The sequence below is a fragment of the Carcharhinus amblyrhynchos genome, chromosome 11 (genome assembly GCF_965287045.1).
Source record: "Carcharhinus amblyrhynchos chromosome 11, sCarAmb.v2.hapA, whole genome shotgun sequence".
Classification (NCBI taxonomy): Eukaryota; Metazoa; Chordata; class Chondrichthyes; order Carcharhiniformes; family Carcharhinidae; genus Carcharhinus; species Carcharhinus amblyrhynchos.
The window spans coordinates 94,906,448-94,926,118 of record NC_137334.1 but is presented as its reverse complement, the minus strand read 5'-3'; the positions used below and the strand labels follow the sequence as shown (position 1 = coordinate 94,926,118).

At 46.2% G+C, this 19,671-nt stretch overlaps 1 protein-coding gene across 9 annotated transcripts in view; it reads right to left on the bottom strand.

Annotated features, from left to right (window-relative positions):
- Positions 1-19,671, bottom strand: part of tns1b (tensin 1b) — a 590,459-nt gene that overhangs the window by 368,605 nt on the left and 202,183 nt on the right. Inside the window, exon 1 of one of the 9 annotated variants that reach the window (XM_080199621.1) lies at positions 9,729-9,811. The exons of the other annotated variants lie outside the window; for them this stretch is intronic. The gene's annotated coding sequence lies outside the window, so the exon portion shown is untranslated. Of the gene's footprint in view, positions 1-9,728; positions 9,812-19,671 lie in introns of those variants that run through there. 9 annotated transcript variants of the gene reach the window in all.

Sequence of the window (19,671 nt, the reverse complement as noted above, 5' to 3'; positions counted from 1 at the left end):
CCAATTCCTGATCCAAACTGCTAAATCACCCTCAATCCCATGCATCTGCATTTTCTGCAGTAGCCTACCATGGGAAACCTTATCAAACGCTTTGCTAAAATCCATATACACCACATCAACTGCCTTCCCCTTATCCACCTCTTTGGTCACCTTTTCAAAAAACTCGATAAGGTTTGTGAGGCACAACCTACCCTTCACAAAACCGTGTTGACTATCCCTAATCAATTTATTTCTCTCTAGATGATTATAAATCCTATCCCTTATAATTCTTTCCAATATTTTGCCCACAACAGAAGTAAGGCTCACCATTCTATAATTCCCAGGATGGTCTCTACTCCCCTTCTTGAACAAGGGGACAACATTTGCTATCCTCCAGTCTTCCTGCACTATACCTGTAGCCAATGACAACATGAAGATCAAAGTCAAAGGCTCTGCAATCTCCTCCCTAGCCTCCCAGAGAATCCTAGGGTAAATCCCATCTGGCCCAGGAGACTTACCTATTTTCATACTCTCAAGAATTGCTAACACCTCCTCCTTATGTACCTCAATCCCGTCTAGTCTACTACCTGGTATCGCAGTATTCTCCTCGACTACACTGACTTTTTCCAGCGTAAATACTGAAGAAAAATACTCATTCAGTGCCTCTCCTATCTCTTCAGGCTCCACGCACAACTTCCCACTGCTGTCTCTGACTGGCTCTAATCTTGCCGTAACCAATCTTTTGTTCTTGACATACCTGTAGAAAGCTTTAGGGTTCTTCTTGACCCTATCCGCCAAAGTCTTTTCATGTCCTCTTCTAGTTCTTCTTAACTCTCTCTTTAGCTCCTTCCTGGCTAATTTATAACTCTCCAGTGCCCTAACTGAGCCTTCACGTCTCATCTTTACATAAGCCTCCTTCTTCCTCTTCACCAGAGATTCAACTTCCTTAGTACACCACGGTTCCCTCGCTCGACCACTTCCTGCCTGACAGGTACATATTTATCAAGGACTCGCAGTAGCTGCTCCTTGAATAAGCTCCACATTTCAGATGTTCCCAGCCCCTGCAATTTCCTACTCCACCCTATGTACCCTAAATCTCACCTTATAGCCTCATAATTACCTTTCCCCCAGCGAAAACTTCTGCCCTTCTGTATATACCTATCCCTTTCCATCACTAAGGTAAACGTAGCCAAATTGTGGTCACTATCACCAAAGTGCTCACCTACCTCCAAGTCTAACACCTGGTCTGGTTCATTACCCAGTACCAAATCCAATGTAGCCTCACCTCTTGTTGTCCTATCTACATACTGTGTCATGAAATCTTCCTGCACACATTGGACAAAAACTGACCCCTCTAATGTGCTTGAACTATAGCTTTTCCAATCGATATTTGTAAAGTTAAAGTCCCCCATAACAACTACCCTGTTACTCTCGCATCTATCCAGAATCAGCTTTGCGATCCTTTCCTTGACATCTCTGGAACTTTTTGGAGGCCTATAAAAAACTCCCAACAGGGTGACCTCTCCTTTCCTGTTTCTAATCTCAGCCCATACTACCTCAATAGACAGGTCCACATCAAACGTCCTTTCTGCCACCGTAATACTGTCCTTGACTAACAATGCCACGCCTCCCCCTCTTCTACCACCTTCTCTGCTCTGACTGAAACATCTGAACCCCGGAACCTGCAACAACCATTCCTGTCCCTGCTCTATCCATGTCTCTGAAATGGCTACAACATCGAAGTCCCAGGCACCAATCGAGGCTGCAAGTTCATCCACCTTATTGCGTATGCTCCTCGCATTAAAGTATACACACTTCAAACCACCCTCCCGCCTGCCAATACACAGCTGTGACCTAGAAACCTTATCCATGACCTCCCTATTCTCATCCTCCTGTACATTGGAGCTACAATTCAGGTTCCCATCCCCCCACTGAATCAGTTTAACCCCCCGCCCCCACCCCTCCCCCCCACCCCCCCCCACCCACCCTCCACCTGAGTGCCACTGGCAAATTTCCCCCCCAAGAAATTAGTAACCCTCTGGTTCAGGTGCAGACCATCCCTCTTGTCAAGGTCCTACCTACCCCAGAATAAGCCCCAGTTGTCCAAGTGTCTGAACCCTTCCCTCCTGCACCAATTGACAGGATAAATATATGGAGATACAGCAATAGGGCCTGGATAAATTGCTCTGTCAGAGAATGGGTGCAGACTCGATGAGCCAAATGTTCTCCTTCTGCACTGTCAGGATTCTATGATTCCATGAAGCCTCTGCATGGGACTCAAGCAAATAGAATCATAGAAGCGTAGCGTGCAGAAGAGGCCCTTCAGTCCAAGGAGTCTGCACCAACAAGAGAGAAACACCTGAACTCCCATATAATCCCATCTGCCAGCTCTTGGCCCATAGCCCTGAATGTTATGACGTGCCAGGTGCTCATCCAGATATTTTTTAAAGGATGTGAGGCATCCCGCCCCCACCGTCCTCTCAGGCAGTGCATTCAGATTCTCACCACCCTCTGGGTAAAAAAGCTTTTCCTCACATTCCCCCCTAAACCTCCCCTCCCTAATCTTGAACCTATGTCCCTTGTGACTGACCCTTCAACTAAGAAGAACAGCTGCTCCTTATCCACTCTGTCCATGTCCCTCATAATCTTGTACACCTCGATCAGGTCGTCCCTCAGTCTTCTCTGATCGAATGAAAACAATCTGACAGTGAACCACTCAAACCCAATTATCCAACCGTGTTTCTGTGCTGAATAAACTGATTTCAGTCACTGAATTGATTTATTATTATCACATGTATTGGGATACACTGAAAAGTATTGTTTCTTGCGAGCTGTTACACACAAAACACGCCATTTGTAGAGTGCATAGGGTAGAAGGAAAGGAGAGGGTGCAAGAATTGTGTTGTAGTTACCAATAGGGTGAACAGAAAGGACAGCTTAATGTGTGATAGGACCATTCAAAAGTCTGATGGCAGCAGGGAGGAAGCTATTCTTGAGTAGCTTGGTACATGTTTTCAGACTTCTGTATCTGTTTTCTGGATGGAAGAAAGTGGAAGAGAATATGTTCAGGGTGCTTGGGATCCTGGATTATAAGAACATAAGAAATAGGAGCAGGAGTAGGCCATCTAGCCCTTCGAGCCTGCCCTGCCATTCAATAAGATCATGGTTGATCTGAAGTGGATCAGTTCCACTTTCCCGCTGTCTCCCCATAACCCTTAATTCCCTTGTCTGTCAAAAACCTATCTACCCGTGACTTAAATATATTTAGTGAGGCAGCCTCCACCACTTCAACAGGCAGAGAATTCCAGAGATTCAACACCCTTTGAGTGAAGAAGTTCCTCCTCAACTCCGATCAAAACTGTCCCCCACTTATCTTGAGGCTGTGCCCTCTAGTCCTGCTATCCTTTCTAAGCGGGAAGAATCTCTCTACCTCTACCCTATCCATCCCTTTCATTATCTTGTACGTCTCTATAAGATCCCCCTTCATCCTTCTAAACTCCAACGAGTACAGACCCAGTCTATTTAGTTTCTCTTCATAGTCCAACCCCCTCATCTCCAGTATCAGCCTAGTGAACCTCCTCTGCACTCCCTCCAAGGCCAAAATATCCTTGCGCAAGTGCGGCGACCAAAACTGCACACAGTACTCCAGCTGCGGCCTCACCAGTGCCCTGTACAGTTGCAGCAAGACCTCCCTGCTTTTATATTCTATCCCCCTCGCTATAAAGGCCAGCATACCATTCGCCTTCTTGATCACCTGCTGCACCTGCAGACTGGGTTTTTGCGACTCATGCACAAGGACCCCCAGATCCCTCTGCACCGTAGCAATCTGCAGCTTTTCGCCCTTTAAATAGTAATCCCTCCTACTATTATTCCTGCCAAAGTGGATAACCTCACACTTGCTAACATTGTACTCCATCTGCCAGGTTCTTGCCCACTCGCTCAGCCTATCCAGATCCCTCTGCAGACTTTCCACACCCTCCGCACAATTTGCTTTTCCACTCATCTTTGTGTCATCAGCAAATTTCGTCACCCTACACTCAGCCCCCTCCTCCAGATCATCTATGTAAGTGATAAATAGCTGAGGCCCCAGCACCGATCCCTGCAGCACTCCACTAGTCACCAACCGCCGATCAGAATAGCACCCATTGATACCAACTCTCTGCCTATTAGGCAACCAATCCTCTATCCACGCGAAAACCTTACCCCCAACTCCATGCCCCCTAACCTTCTGAAACAACCTTTTCTGCGGCACCTTATCAAACGCCTTTTGAAAATCGAGAAACACCACATCCACCAGTTCCCCTCTGTCTACTGCACTAGTCACATCCTCATAGAATTCCAATAAATTCGTCAAACACGACTTCCCCTTAACAAATCCGTGCTGTGTCTGCTCTATCAAACAATTCTTTTCTAAGTGCCTTGCTATTTCTTCTTTGATGGCAGATTCAAGCATTTTTTCAACAACAGACGTTAAACTAACCGGCCTAAAACTCCCTGCCTTTTGTCTGCTACCTTTTTTAAACAGCGGCGTAACATTAGCCGTTTTCCAATCTTCTGGCACTTCCCCGGAATCCAGCGAAGTTTGGTAAATAATCACTAAGGCATCCACTATCACCTCTGCCATTTCCTTCAGAACCCTGGGATGCATTCCATCTGGTCCTGGGGACTTGTCCACCATCAGTCCCGCTAGTCGATCAAGCACTACCTCTCTAGTGACAGTAATCGCATTCAGGCCCTCAACTCCTACCATCCTTCTATCTTTAATACCCGGCAAACTATTCGCGTCCTCCTCCGTGAAGACCGAGGCAAAAAACTTATTTAAGGCCTCAGCCATTTCCTCATCTCCCACCACTAAATTCCCCCTCTCATTCTCTAAGGGTCCAACATTCACTCTAGCCAGCCTCCTCCTCTTTATATATTTGTAAAAACTCTTACTGTCCTTTTTTATATTTAGTGCTAGATTTAGCTTCATAGTCTATCCTTCCTTTCTTTATCAACTTCTTAGTCATTCTTTGTTGATTTTTAAAGCTCTCCCAATCTTCCTCTCCCCACTAGTCCAATCTCTCCCCACCAGTCACCAACCAGCCAATCAGAATAGCACCCATTGATACCAACTCTCTGCCTCCTATTAGACAACCAATCCTCTATCCATGCTAACACCTTACCCCCAACTCCGTGCACCCTAACCTTCTGAAGCTACCTTTTGTGAGACACCTTATCAAACGCCTTTTGAAAATCTAGAAACACCACATCCACCAGTTCCCCTCTGTCTACCTATGTTGGCTGCTTTCCCAAAGCAATGGGAAGTGTAGACAGAGTCAGTAGATGATGCAGTGTGCTGCTGCCCATATTCCCCTAAAAGACAGAGAGACAAAAAACAATTTGGCTTCCATCTCAAGTACTATAATGTGCGATTCTGTTTGAAGCAGGTTGTTGTGTCTCCATGATTCAGCAGCCTGTATAAGCTCAGTGTGTCACTCATTCAGATGAATTATCAGAGGCTGGTGAATGACTGAGCTAGCTGTCTCTGAGCAGAGGAATGAGTGGAAAATGGGGATGAGGAAACAGCACAGACCTCACTGGGAGCCTCTGGTATGTGCCAATTGTTGATATAACCTGGGTGTCCAAATGTGTTTTTACTCATTGAATTCCACAGTCCAGCAGAATATTTCCCCTGTGTTTAAACTATAACCTTGTTTAATCAGTTCTCCTGTAACAACTCTCCATCTCCAATTTGATTTTCTGAGGAGCCAGAACCAAAAAGTTCACACCAAGACCGCAGGATGTTAAAAACCCAATTCTCTGATAAAAGCCTCAGTGTGACCGTTGACTATAACCTCTGACTGTAACACTCCCACTCTCTGATCCAGCTCCCTGTGATTAACCCTGTAAACCCCTCACTGTAACACTCCCACTCTCTGATCCAGCTCCCTGTGATTAACCCTGTAAACCCCTCACTGTAACACTCCCACTCTCTGATCCAGCTCCCTGTGATTAACCCTGTAAACCCCTCACTGTAACACTCCCACTCTCTGATCCAGCTCCCTGTGATTAACCCTGTAAACCCCTCACTGTAACACTCCCTCTCTCTGATCCAGCTCCCTGTGATTAACCCTGTAAACCCCTCACTGTAACACTCCCACTCTCTGATCCAGCTCCCTGTGATTAACCCTGTAAACCCCTCACTGTAACACTCCCACTCTCTGATCCAGCTCCCTGTGATTAACCCTGTAAACCCCTCACTGTAACACTCCCACTCTCTGATCCAGCTCCCTGTGATTAACCCTGTAAACCCCTCACTGTAACACTCCCACTCTCTGATCCAGCTCCCTGTGATTAACCCTGTAAACCCCTCACTGTAACACTCCCACTCTCTGATCCAGCTCCCTGTGATTAACCCTGTAAACCCCTCACTGTAACACTCCCACTCTCTGATCCAGCTCCCTGTGATTAACCCTGTAAACCCCTCACTGTAACACTCCCACTCTCTGATCCAGCTCCCTGTGATTAACCCTGTAAACCCCTCACTGTAACACTCCCACTCTCTGATCCAGCTCCCTGTGATTAACCCTGTAAACCCCTCACTGTAACACTCCCACTCTCTGATCCAGCTCCCTGTGATTAACCCTGTAAACCCCTCACTGTAACACTCCCACTCTCTGATCCAGCTCCCTGTGATTAACCCTGTAAACCCCCCATTGTAACACTCCCACTCTCTGATCCAGCTCCCTGTGATTAACCCTGTAAACCCCTCACTGTAACACTCCCTCTCTCTGATCCAGCTCCCTGTGATTAACCCTGTAAACCCCTCACTGTAACACTCCCTCTCTCTGATCCAGCTCCCTGTGATTAACCCTGTAAACCCCTCACTGCAACGCTCCCACTCTCTGATCCAGCTCCCTGTGATTAACCCTGTAAACCCCTCACTGTAACACTCCCTCTCTCTGATCCAGCTCTCTGTGATTAACCCTGTAAACCCCTCACTGTAACACTCCCACTCTCTGATCCAGCTCCCTGTGATTAACCCTGTAAACCCCTCACTGTAACACTCCCACTCTCTGATCCAGCTCCCTGTGATTAACCCTGTAAACCCCCCACTGTAACACTCCCACTCTCTGATCCAGCTCCCTGTGATTAACCCTGTAAACCCCTCACTGTAACACTCCCACTCTCTGATCCAGCTCTCTGTGATTAACCCTGTAAACCCCTCACTGTAACACTCCCACTCTCTGATCCAACTTTCTGTGATTCACCCTGTAAACCCCTCACTGTAACACTCCCACTTTCTGATCCAACTTTCTGTGATTAACCCTGTAAACCCCTCCCTGTAACATTCTGATACATCTCCCTCACTATCTTTGCTGTGCTGATAAGTGATCCTCAGAAGTTAAATTATGCTTCAGTGTGAGTTCAGTTTGATTGAATCAGAGCACAGAGTTGGAAAAATGTTGGAACATTTTGAAAATATCGACTGCAGAATAAAATAGATAAACAAATCAGATCAATCACAGACAGACAATCTGAGAGTAAATAGGGTTCTGAATGTCAGTTCAAAGAAGTGATACTTATGAACCTGGAGTTGTTCCAAACAGAATCTGATCAGACATTCATGTCTGCTAGTCAAAGGCACAAACATTGCAAAATAAATCTTTCAATGAGGTTCAGTGAGTTGATAGATTGGGAATGAGATCGCCACTCAGTGTGAGTCAAGTGTCTGCAATGGCCTGGGATGCACTCACCCTACTACCTCAAGTCTGCCTCAATAATGAATGAGGCTCTGACCTCTTTACATTATCTCAAAGTGATGTTTTCCACATTTATCACCCAGTTGCTTCAGTCCACAAACAGCTTACCACTTACTCCATTCTGCACTCAAACCCCTTGTCTACCTCACCATGTTCCTGTACAATTCTGACTTGATTCATACCTCCTCGAATTCAGCCCTGCAATCCCCTCTCCCCATTGATCCTCCTTATGCCCATTAACATCCCTCTGATACACCACCACTGATTGCTTCCAAATACTCTCCCTGCCAATACTCCCCCGATACTCTCCCCCACTGATATCCACCTGTCAATACCCACCCCACTGATACCCACCACCAATACTCCCCCCACTGATACCCACCTGTCAATACCCACCCCACTGATACCCGCCCACCAATGCTCCCCCCACTGATACCCACCCACCAATACTCCCCCCACTGATACCCACCCACCAATACTCCCCCCACTGATACCCACCCATCAATACTCCCTCCACTGATACCCACCCACCAATACTCCCTCCACTGATACCAGCCTACCTCCCCCCACTGATACCAGCCCACCAATACTCCCCCCACTGATACCCACCCACCAATACTCCCCCCACTGATACCCACCCACCAATACTCTCCCCCACTGATACCCACCCACCAATACTCCCCCCACTGATACCAGCCCACCAATACTCCCCCCACTGATACCCACCCACCAATACTCTCCCCCACTGATGCCCACCTGCCAATACTCCCCCCACTGATACCCACCTGCCAATACCGCCCCCACTGATACCAGCCTACCTCCCCCCACTGATACTTGCCCACCAATACTCCCCCCATTGATAGCCACCCACCAATACTCCCCCCACTGATACCCACCCACCTGCCAATATACCCCTACTGATACCCACCTGCCAATACTCCCCCCACTGAATCAACAAAACACAAACTGAGGTTAAAACTGCTTCAGAATGGATTAGCATCTCATGACCAAGTGAGTCAGTGGGAACAATTCACTCAGATGGACACCAGGGGAAGGGCCCAGTCTCACGGGGCAGGACCCACCAGGGGAAGAGCCAAGTTTGCAGGAAGACTGAGGGAATGTGATCAGTCTCAGATTTAGAACAAACAAAAATGGAGGAGGAGTTTCAGATACTGAGGCCCTGGATAATAACTCTGAGGAGGTGTTGTCTTGCATCTTGATTTTAATATGAGAGCAGAGTGTATGTAAGACAGGAAATTTGGAGACGAGGAGGGACAGGAGAGGGAAGCAGTTAAGAGCTGTGTCATTGAAAGGAAGGGAGATTGTTTATCATGGACAAAACCCTGCAGGAGGGGGCAATGTGGGAGGAAACCATACAGCAGAACAACTTTACAATAGATGGGAGCAAAGAAGTAGCAATAGTCCAGGTCAAGGTCCTTGTCTGAGTCTGCTTAGAGTTTCAGTTAAACCAGCATAAAAATAGAACAGGGCTTAACAAATATTGTTGTGTGGAGTAACCAGAGGATTGCAGTCACTATCAGTGCGGATGCAGTTTGGCACAGGGCTTTGCATTCTCGATGACGTTCCTACCTTCCGATCAAATAATTACAGATTCCTTGCTAGCTTTAGATTGTGTGAAGGGGCGACACAGAAAACTGGTTATTATGGAGTCCACCTTACCAAGATTTCAGGCAACAAACTCTGCTGGGACAGGGCGAAGGGGAATGGGACAGAATTCAGTTTCTGGCTGAACAACTGCAGTAGTGGCCATGGTAAAGGGTAACCATTGGCATTATGCCCTGCAATTCATGCAATGGGGAGCTCAGAGAATCCTCAAGAAAGGAAAAGCTAAAGATCATGGAACAGCAAAAAACAAAATGAGTGAAACATGGACGGAAACTTCACAGAATCACTTGCTCCAACCACAGAGACAGCAGCAACGAACACATAATCCTCTTTGGAATCCCAAACGACCCGAAGAATCAGGGCAACTTCTTCACCTACCTTTCACCCACGAGTGCTCATATTTAGTCCTGTCTGATCCCTGTTAGTAACAAAACGCAGCTGTACATTCCTCGCAGTCTGCGTGAAATCAGTAAAAAACCTCTTCACTTTTCAAATCAGCAAACTGGAACCAGACCACAATTAATTGGATGACAGATTGGAGCCGCCCATCTCCTCTGGGACGACTGGCCCTGTTCTCTGTTTTAACCCTTCCCATTCTTATAAACAAGTTGCCCAGTTTTCGCCTCTGTTCCAGGTAGCGTGGATGCTTGCTGCTGGAGGGTGTCACAAAGGCACTCTATACCTTCTTGGAGAAGATTCAATCGACAGGTATGAGCTCGGCAGTGAATGACAGGAAGGGATGGATCCAAAGCTCATTTTAATTAACCTGATACTGTCACATGCAGATAAATGTAAAAGCCCACACACACACACACACACACACACACACACACGTGTGCACACATACACACGCGCATGCGCACACACACACATGTATGTGCACACACACGCATGTGTGCACACATACACACATGCTCACGTGTGCGTACACACACACACACACACACACACACACAAACACACACACACACCAGTACAGGTCTGTGTAAGGTTCTTGGGATATCTTGGGATGGCAGATCTGTCATACGAGGAGAATCTAAGTCGGTTAGGATTATATTCACTGGAGTTCAGAAAAGTGAGAGGGGATCTCATGAAAACTTATAAAATTCTAACAGGGTTAGAACATAAGAACATAAGAAATAGGGGCAGGAGTAGGCCATCTAGCCCCTCAAGCCTGCCCCGCCATTCAATAAGATTGTGGCTGATCTGAAGTGGCTCAGTTCCACTTTCCCGCTTTCTCCCCTTAACCCCTAATCCCCTTGCCTGCCAAAAACCTATCTACCCGTGTCTTAAATATATTTAGCAAGGAAGCCTCCACCACTTCAATGGGCAGAGAATTCCAGAGATTCACCACCCTTTGAGTGAAGAAGTTCCTCCTCAACTCCGTTCTAAACTGTGCCCCCCTTATCTTGAGGCTGTGCCCTCTAGTCCTGCTATCCTTTCTGAGCGGGAAGAATCTCTCTACCTCTACTCTATCCATCCCCTTCATTATCTTATACGTCTCTGTAAGATCCCCCCTCATCCTTCTAAACTCCAACGAGTACAAGCCCAGTCTATACAGCCTCTCTTCATAGTCCAACCCCCTCAACTCCGGTATCAGCCTTGTGAACCTCCTCTGCACTCTCTCCGAGGCCAAAATATCCTTGTGCAAGTGCGGCGACCAAAACTGCACACAGTACTCCAGCTGTGGCCTCACCAGTGCCCTGTACAGTTGCAGCAAGACCTCCCTGCTTTTGTATTCACTCCCCCTCACTATGAAGGCCAGCATCCCATTTGCCTTCTTGATCACCTGCTGCACCTGTAGGCTGGGTTTTTACGACTCATGCACAAGGACCCCCAGGTCCCTCTGCACCGTAGCATGCTGCAGCTTTTCGCCCTTTAAATAGTAATCCCTCCTACTATTATTCCTGCCAAAGTGGATAACCTCACACTTGCTAACATTGTACTCCATCTGCCAGGTCCTCGCCCACTCGCTTAGCCTATCTAGATCTCCCTGCAGACTTTCTACACCCTCCGCACAATTTGCTTTTCCACTTATCTTCGTGTCATCAGCAAATTTCGACACCATACACTCGGTTCCCTCCTCCAGATCATCTATATAAATGGTAAATAGCTGAGGCCCCAGCACCAATCCCTGAGGCACTCCACTAGTCACCAACCGCCAATCCGAATAGCATCCATTGATACTGACTCTCTGCCTCCTATTAGACAGCCAATCCATTATCCACGCTAACACCTTACCCCCAACTCCATGCCCCCTAACCTTCTGTAGCAACCTTTTGTGCGGCACCTTATCAAACGCCTTCTGAAAATTGAGAAACACCACATCCATTGGTTCCCCTCCATCGACCGCACTAGTCACATCCTCATAGAATTCCAATAAATTTGTCAGACACGACTTCCCCTTAACGAATCCGTGCTGCGTCTGCTCTATCAAACAATTCTTCTCAAGGTGCCTCACTATTTCTTTTTTGATGACGGATTCAAGCGTTTTTCCGACAACAGATGTTAAACTAACCGGCCTATAATTCCGTGCCTTTTGCCTGCTACCTTTTTTAAACAGTGGCGTAACATTAGCCATTTTCCAATCTTCTGGCACTTCCCCGGAATCCAGCGAGGTTTGGAAAATAATCACTAAGGCATCCACTATCACCTCTGCCATTTCCTTCAGAACCCTGGGATGCATTCCATCCGGTCCTGGGGACTTGTCCACCATCTGTCCCGCTAGTCGATCGAGCACTACCTCTCTAGTGACAGTAATCGCATTCAGGCCCTCAACTCCTACCATCCTTCTATCTTTAATACCCGGCAAACTATTCACGTCCTCCTCCGTGAAGACTGAGGCAAAAAACTTATTTAATGCCTCAGCCATTTCCTCATCCCCCACCACTAAATCCCCCCTCTCATCCTCTAAGGGTCCAACATTCACTGTAGCCAGCCTCCTCCTCTTTATATATTTATAAAAACTCTTACTATCCTTTTTTATATTTAGTGCTAGTTTAGCTTCATAGTCTATCCTTCCTTTCTTTATCAGCTTCTTAGTCAATCTTTGTTGATTTTTAAACCTCTCCCAATCTTCTACTCGCCCACTCTAAACACATCAGCTTTTAATTTAATACTCTCCTTTATTTCCTTCGTTAACCACGGCTGATTATCCCTTCTCCTACAATCCTTCTTTAGCATTGGAATAAATTTCTGCTGAGCACCGAAAAAGATCTCCTTAAAGATCCTCCACTGTTCCTCAGCAGTCCTACCGACCAATCTGCGCCCCCAACCTACATTTGCCAATTCCTCTCTCACCTATCGTACTCCCCTCTGTTCAAACAGAGGGCACAGGTCCGGGACCCTACTTTCTCATCCTCCATCTGCATCAAAAACTCAACCATACAATGATCGCTCTTCCCAAGAGGATCCCTCACAACAAGGTCCCTAATTCTACCTGCCTCATTACATAACACCAGATTAAGATAGCTCGCTCCCTCGTCGGTTCCAGCACACACTGTTCAAGGAAACTATCCTGGCAGCATTCCAAGAACTCTTCCTCAAGCCCACTGCGTCCAACATGGGTCAACCAATCAATATGTAGATTGAAATCCCCCATAATTATCGCCGTTCCATTTCTGCACGCATCATTTATTTGCGTGTTTACCACCCGTCCCACCTCCAAGTCATTATTTGGGGGCCTATAGACCACACCCACCAGCGTCTTCCTCTCCTTATGTTCCTTATCTCCACCCACAACGATTCCACGTTCTGCTCTTTGGCGCCTATATCTTCCCTTACTACCACCCTGATATTATCCTTAATTAGCAGAGCTACCCCTCCCCCTTTTTCCTCCCATCTATCCTTCCTAAACACTTGATACCCCTGGACATTCAGCTCCCAGTCCCTGTCACCTTGCAACCACGTTTCCGGAATGGCCACTAGATCATATCCATTTGTGTTGATCTGCGCCACCAGCTCATTCACTTTGGGTAGACAGGGTAGATTCAGAAAGAATGTTCCCAATTGTGGGGAATCCAAAACTAGGGGTCATAGTCTGAAGATAAGGGGCAAACCTTTTAGGACTGAGGTGAGGAGAAATTTCTTCACTCAGAGGGTGCTGAATGTGTAGAATTCACTCCCACAGAAAGTAGTTGAGGCCAAAAGGTTGTATGATTTCAAGGGTTTAGATATATATAGCTCTTGGGATTAAAGGGATCAAGGACATGGGGGAAGGGGGAATCAGGTTATTGAATTTCATGATCATAGATGATCAACATAAATGGCAGAGCAGACTCAAAGGGCTGAAGGGCCTACTCTTGCTTTTCATAGAATCACAGAATCCCTACAGTGCAGAAGGAGCCCATCTGGCTGATCGAATCTGCACTGACAACAGTCCCACCCAGGCCCTATCCCCGCTTAGTTACCCTGCTAATCCTCTAACCTATCAGGCCCTGGAACAGTAAGGATTAATTTAGCGTGTTCAATCAACCTAATCAGTACATCTTTGGACTGTGGGAGGAAACCGGAGTACTCGGAGGGAACCCATGCAGACACGGGGAGAATGTGCAAACTCCACACAGACAGTGACCCTAGTTGGGAATCAAACCCAGATCCCTGGAGCTGTGTGGCAGCAGTGCTAACCACTGCGCCACTGTGCCACCCCATTTTATTTTCCATGTATGTTTCTATGTACTTATACATAATTACACATATACACACACCAGGTGCACACACGGCCACATACATGCACACATCCAGCACACACCAACTTGTCCATGTCCTTCTGAAGTTCTACACTGTCCTGAGTTTACAATACTTCACATTTTGTGCCAACACAACACAAGACATGAAGCAAAAACAGGAGTAGGCCATTTGATCCTTCAAGCTGCCCTGCCATTCAATATGACTGTGGCCTCAACTCCTTCTCTGTGCCATTTCCCATAGCCCTCGATTCCTCGATGTATCAAATATTTATCCACTTTCACTTTAAATACTTCTACTGATCCAGCCTCTACCACCCAGATTCACCAACTTCTGCGAGGAGACATTTCTACACACCTCAGATTTAACTGACCGGCCCTTTACCTTGTAACCATGTCCCCTTGTTCAAGATTCTCCCACTAGTGACAATATCTCACCCTCTATCCTGTCAAGCCTCCTCAGGAAAGTGTCCCCTGCACAGCAAAATCTAGATCTTTAATATTTATCAGGAAAAGCAAAAATCCCAATACCAGCTCTGGAGAACAGCAGAACAAGCCTTCATCCAGCCAGAAAAATATCCACGGACCATTACTCGTTGCTTACTCAGACAATTTTGCATCCAGCTTTCTCATTCCATGAGTTATACCTTTTCTCAGATGTCTGTTGTGTGCCACTGCATCAAATACCTTTTCAAAGTCCAAAAACACCACATCAATTACATCATCCACATCAACCCTTTCTGTTACCTCCTCAGAATACTGTAACAAACCAGCAAAACTTGATTTCCTCTTTGGAAATCCATGCAGGCTCTTCTTAATCAACCCACATTTTCCACAGGACTATTAATTGAATCCCAAATAATAGTTTCTAGAAGGTTGCCCCCACCGCTGATATGAAGCTGGCTGCTCTGTAATTTCTGAGGCTATTCTTGCAGCTTTTTTGAACAAGCACATAATGTTTGCAACTCTCCAGTCTTTGGCAATTCCTCTCAGACTGGAGAAAACCAGAAGATTATACCCAGAGCCCCAGAAATTTCCATTCTCACTTCCTTCATTAATGAACAAATACTCACTCAAACATACAAGTTTGAATTAATATGTGGGAATTCATGATGGGATCAGTGTAGAGGGGGCTTCACTCTGTATCTAACCCTGTGCTGTACCTGCCCTGGGAGTGTTTGATGGGGGACAGTGTAGAGGGAGCTTTACTCTGTATCTAACCTCGTGCTGAACCTGCCTGGGCGTGTTTGATGTGAACAGTATAGAGGCAGCATCACTCTGTATCTAGCCTTGTGCTGTACCTGTCCTGGGAATGTTTGATGGGGACAGTGTAGAGGGAGCTTTACTCTGTATCTAACCCTGTGCTGTACCTGTCCTGGGAGTGTTTGATGGGGATAGTGTAGAGGGAGCTTTACTCTGTATCTAACCCCGTGCTATATCTGTCCTGGGAGTGTTTGATGGGGACAATGCAGAGGGAGTTTTATTCTGTATCTAACCCTGTGTTGTACCTGTCCTGGGAGTCTTCGATGGGGACAGTCTGGAGGGAGCTTTACTCTATATCTAACCCTGTGCTGTAATGTCCTGGAAGTTTTCGATGGGGACACTGTGGAGGGAGCTTTACTCTGTATCTAACCCCGTGCTGTACCTGTCCTGGGATTGTTTGATGGGGACAGTGCAGAGGGATCTTTAACATAGAACATTACAGCGCAGAACAGGCCCTTCGGCCCACGATACTCTTTACTGTTACTCTTTATCTGATCCCATACTGTAATGTCCTGGAAGTGATAGATGGGTACAGTGTAGTGTCATAGAGTCACAGAGGTTTACAGCATGGAAACAGGCCCATTGGCCCAATTTGTCCTTGCTGCCCATTTTTTTTTTAAATCCCGAAGCTAACCCCAACTGCCTGCATTTGGTGCATATCCCTTTATACCCATCGTACCCTTGTAACTGTCTATATGCTTTTTAAAAGGCAAAATTGTACCCACCTCTACTACTACCTCTGGCAGCTTGTTCCAAACACTCACCACCCTCTGTGTGAAAAAATTGCCCCTCGAGACACTTTTGTATCAATCCCCTCTCACCTTAAACCTATACCCTCTAGTTTTAGACTCCCCTACCTTTGGGAAAAGTTATTGACTATCTACCTTGTCTATGCCCCTCATTATTTTATAGACCTCTATAAGGTCACCCCTCAGCCTCCTACGCTCCAGAGAAAAAAGTCCCAGTCTATTCAACCTCTCCTTATAACTCAATCCATCAAGTCCTGGTAGCATTCTAGTAAATCTTTTCTGCACTCTTTCTAGTTTAATAATACCCTTTCTATAATAGGGTGACCAGAATTGCACACAGTATTCCAAGTGTGGCCTTACCAATGTCTTGTACAACTTCAACAAAACATTCAAACTCCTGTATTCAATGTTCTGACCAATGAAACCAAGCATGCCGAATGCCTTCTTCACCACTCTGTCCACCTGTGACTTCACTTTCAAGAAGCTATGAACATGTACCCCTAGATCTCTTTGTTCTGTAACTGTCCCCAGCGCCCTACCATTAACTGAATAAGCCCTGCCCTGGTTCAATGTACCAATATGCATCACCTCGCATTTGTCTAAATTAAACTCTATCTGCCCTTCGTAAACCCACTGGCCCAAGTGATCAAGATCCCATTGCAATCGGAGATAACTTTCTTCACTGTCCACTATGCCACCAACCTTAGTGTCATCTGCAAACTAACAATGGCCCCTATATTCTCACCCAAATCATTAATATAAATGGCAAATAACAATGGACCCAGCACCGATCCCTGAGGCACACCACTGCTCACAGGCCTCCAGTTTGAAAAACAATTCTCTACAACCACCCTCTAGCTTCTGTCAAGAAGCCAATTTTGCATCCATTTCGATACCTCACCCTGGATCCCATGAGATTTAACTTTTATGCAACAACCTACCTTGCAGTACCTTGTCAAAGGCCTTGCTAAAGTCCATGTAGACAATGTCAACTGCACTGCCCTCATCTACCTTCTTGGTTACCCCTTCCAGAAACTCAATCAAATTTGTGAGACATGATTTTCCACTCACAAAGCCATGCTGACTGTCCCTAATCAGTCCTTGTGTCTCTAAATGCCTGTAGATCCTATCTCTCAGTGGGTTCGTTCGTGACCTCAGACTTTTGTATCTTTTTTCCAACAGAAGAAGGTGGAAGAGACAATGTCCAGGATCCATGGGGTCCTTAATTATGCTGGTTGCTTTTCTGAGGCAGCGGGAAGTGTAGTCAGAGTCAATGGATCGGAGGCTGGTTTGCGTGATAGATTGCGCTACATTCACAACCTTTTGTATTTCCTTGTAGTCTTGGGCAGAGCTCGAGGCATACCAAGCTGTGATACAACCAGAAAGAATGCTGTAAAAGTTGGTGAGAGTCATAGTGGACAGGCCAAATTTCCTTCATCTTCTCAGAAAGTAGAGGCGTTGGTCATGATCTGATCAATGATGTGAAGTAAAACCTGAGTTCAAATAACATACTGAGATATCACATGGTCAGCTCCAACCTTAACAAATGATTAGAAAAGAATTAAGGAACAGGAGATTTGAGATACCCAGCTGATTCTGGGGATGGTGGGACTGATGTATGAGGCGAAAGTGACTAGTTTCAGATTGTTTTCGGTAGAGTTCAGTAGAATGAGGGGGGACCTCATAGAGACTTATAAAATTCTAACAGGACTAGACAGGGTAGATGCAGGGGGCATATCCCAATGGTGGGTTTGTCCAAAACCAGGGGGTCACAGTCTGGGGATTCGGGGTAGACTATTTAGGACGGAGATGAGGAGACATTTCTTTACCCAAGGAGTGGTGAACCTATAGAATTCATTACCAGAGGAAGTAGTTGATGCCAAAACATTGAATGTTTCAAGAGGTGGATGGATATAGCACTTGGGGAAAATGGGATCAAAGATTATGAGGAGAAAGCAGGATTAGGCTATTGAGTTGGACAATCAGCCATGATCGTGACGAATGTCAGAGCAGGCTCGAAGAGTCAAATGGCCTCCTCCTGCTACTATTTTCTATGTTTCTGTGATACTCAGCACTAATCAACTAGTCTCATCCTTGCTGATATCATTCAAGTACAATGTCTGCTGTAGAACTGTGCCTCAAATTTAAAGTTCTAATTTTTTGTGCAAAACCACTCAATGATCTCACCACTCTGTTTCTCTGTAACCTCCTCCAGCACTACAACACAAATACACTGTCCCCTCCCATTCTGGCTTCTTGTGGACCCCCAATTCCTTTCTGTCAGGATCTCCCTTCCAAAAGGGCACAGCATCAAGATAAGGTCGGGGGGGGGGGGGCTGCAGTTTAGATCAGAGTTGAGGAGGAACTTCTTCACTCAAAGGGTGGTGAATCTCTGGAATTCTCTGCCCATTGAAGTGATGGAGGCTACCTCGCTGAATATATTTAAGTCACGGGTAGATAGATTTCTGGTAGACAGGGGAATTAAGGGTTATGGGGAGAAAGCGGGAAAGTGGAACTGAGCCACTTCAGGTCAGCCATGATCTTATTGAATGGTGGGGCAGGCTCGAAGGGCTAGATGGCCGACTCCTGCTCCTATTTCTTATGTTCTTATGTTCTTAAAACTCTTCAACTCTCTCACCTCTTTTAAGAGGCTCCTTGAACCTACATTTTTAACCAGGTTTTTTGTCATCAGTTCTTAGATAAACTTCTATGGCTTGCAGTTGAATTCTGTCTGATAAAGCTCCTGTGAAGTGTCACATTATGTTTTTGCTGTGTTAATGATGCTGATAAATGCCAGCTGTTGCTGCTGTCCAGGTTTAGGATTGTGCAGAGTTTGATATTGACTAGCAGTCAGACCGCACATGGACACAGGGCAGGAAGTGGCTTAGTCGTAATGTCACTGGACTAATAATCCAGAGACCTAGTTGAATTCTCCTAGGACAGGGGTTCAAATACCACCTCGGTAGCTGGTAGAATTTAAATTCAATTAATAAATCTGGAATATAAAACTAGTTTCAGGAATGGTGACCATGAAGCTATCAGCAATGGTTGTAAAAACCCATCTGGTTTACTAATGTCCTTTAGAGAAGGGAAGCCACCATCCTGACCTAATCTGGCCTACATGTGACTCCAGAACCATAGCAATATGGCTGACACTTAACTGCCCCTCTGGAATGGCTGAGCTAGACACTCAATTCAAGGTGCAATTAGGGATGGGCAATAAATGCTGGCCCAGCCTGTGATGCCCACATCCCAGGCATGAATAGAGAAAGGTAGGTCACACACAGACAAAGGCCATTTGCACTTCCAAAAAAGGGAACAGATTTTCATTTCCACAATATTTTATCACAACCCAGACTGTGTCATTCATGTGGTCTACAACGCATGCAGCTACAATGGTTAAACAGGTAAATAGAGAGGCTATAGAGTGCAGAGCAAGATCCGGGGGGACTTTAAACTAGAAAGGATGGGGGGAGGGAATTGTGATGGGGGGACTGGGACGGAGGAGGTTAGCTCCCATGTAGGGGAGGACCGCAGGCAGTATGAGAGGGAGGTTAGACAGGGGGTGGAGAAGGGTAATGCCCAGACTGAGGGGCTGAAGTGTATATATTTTAACACCAGGAG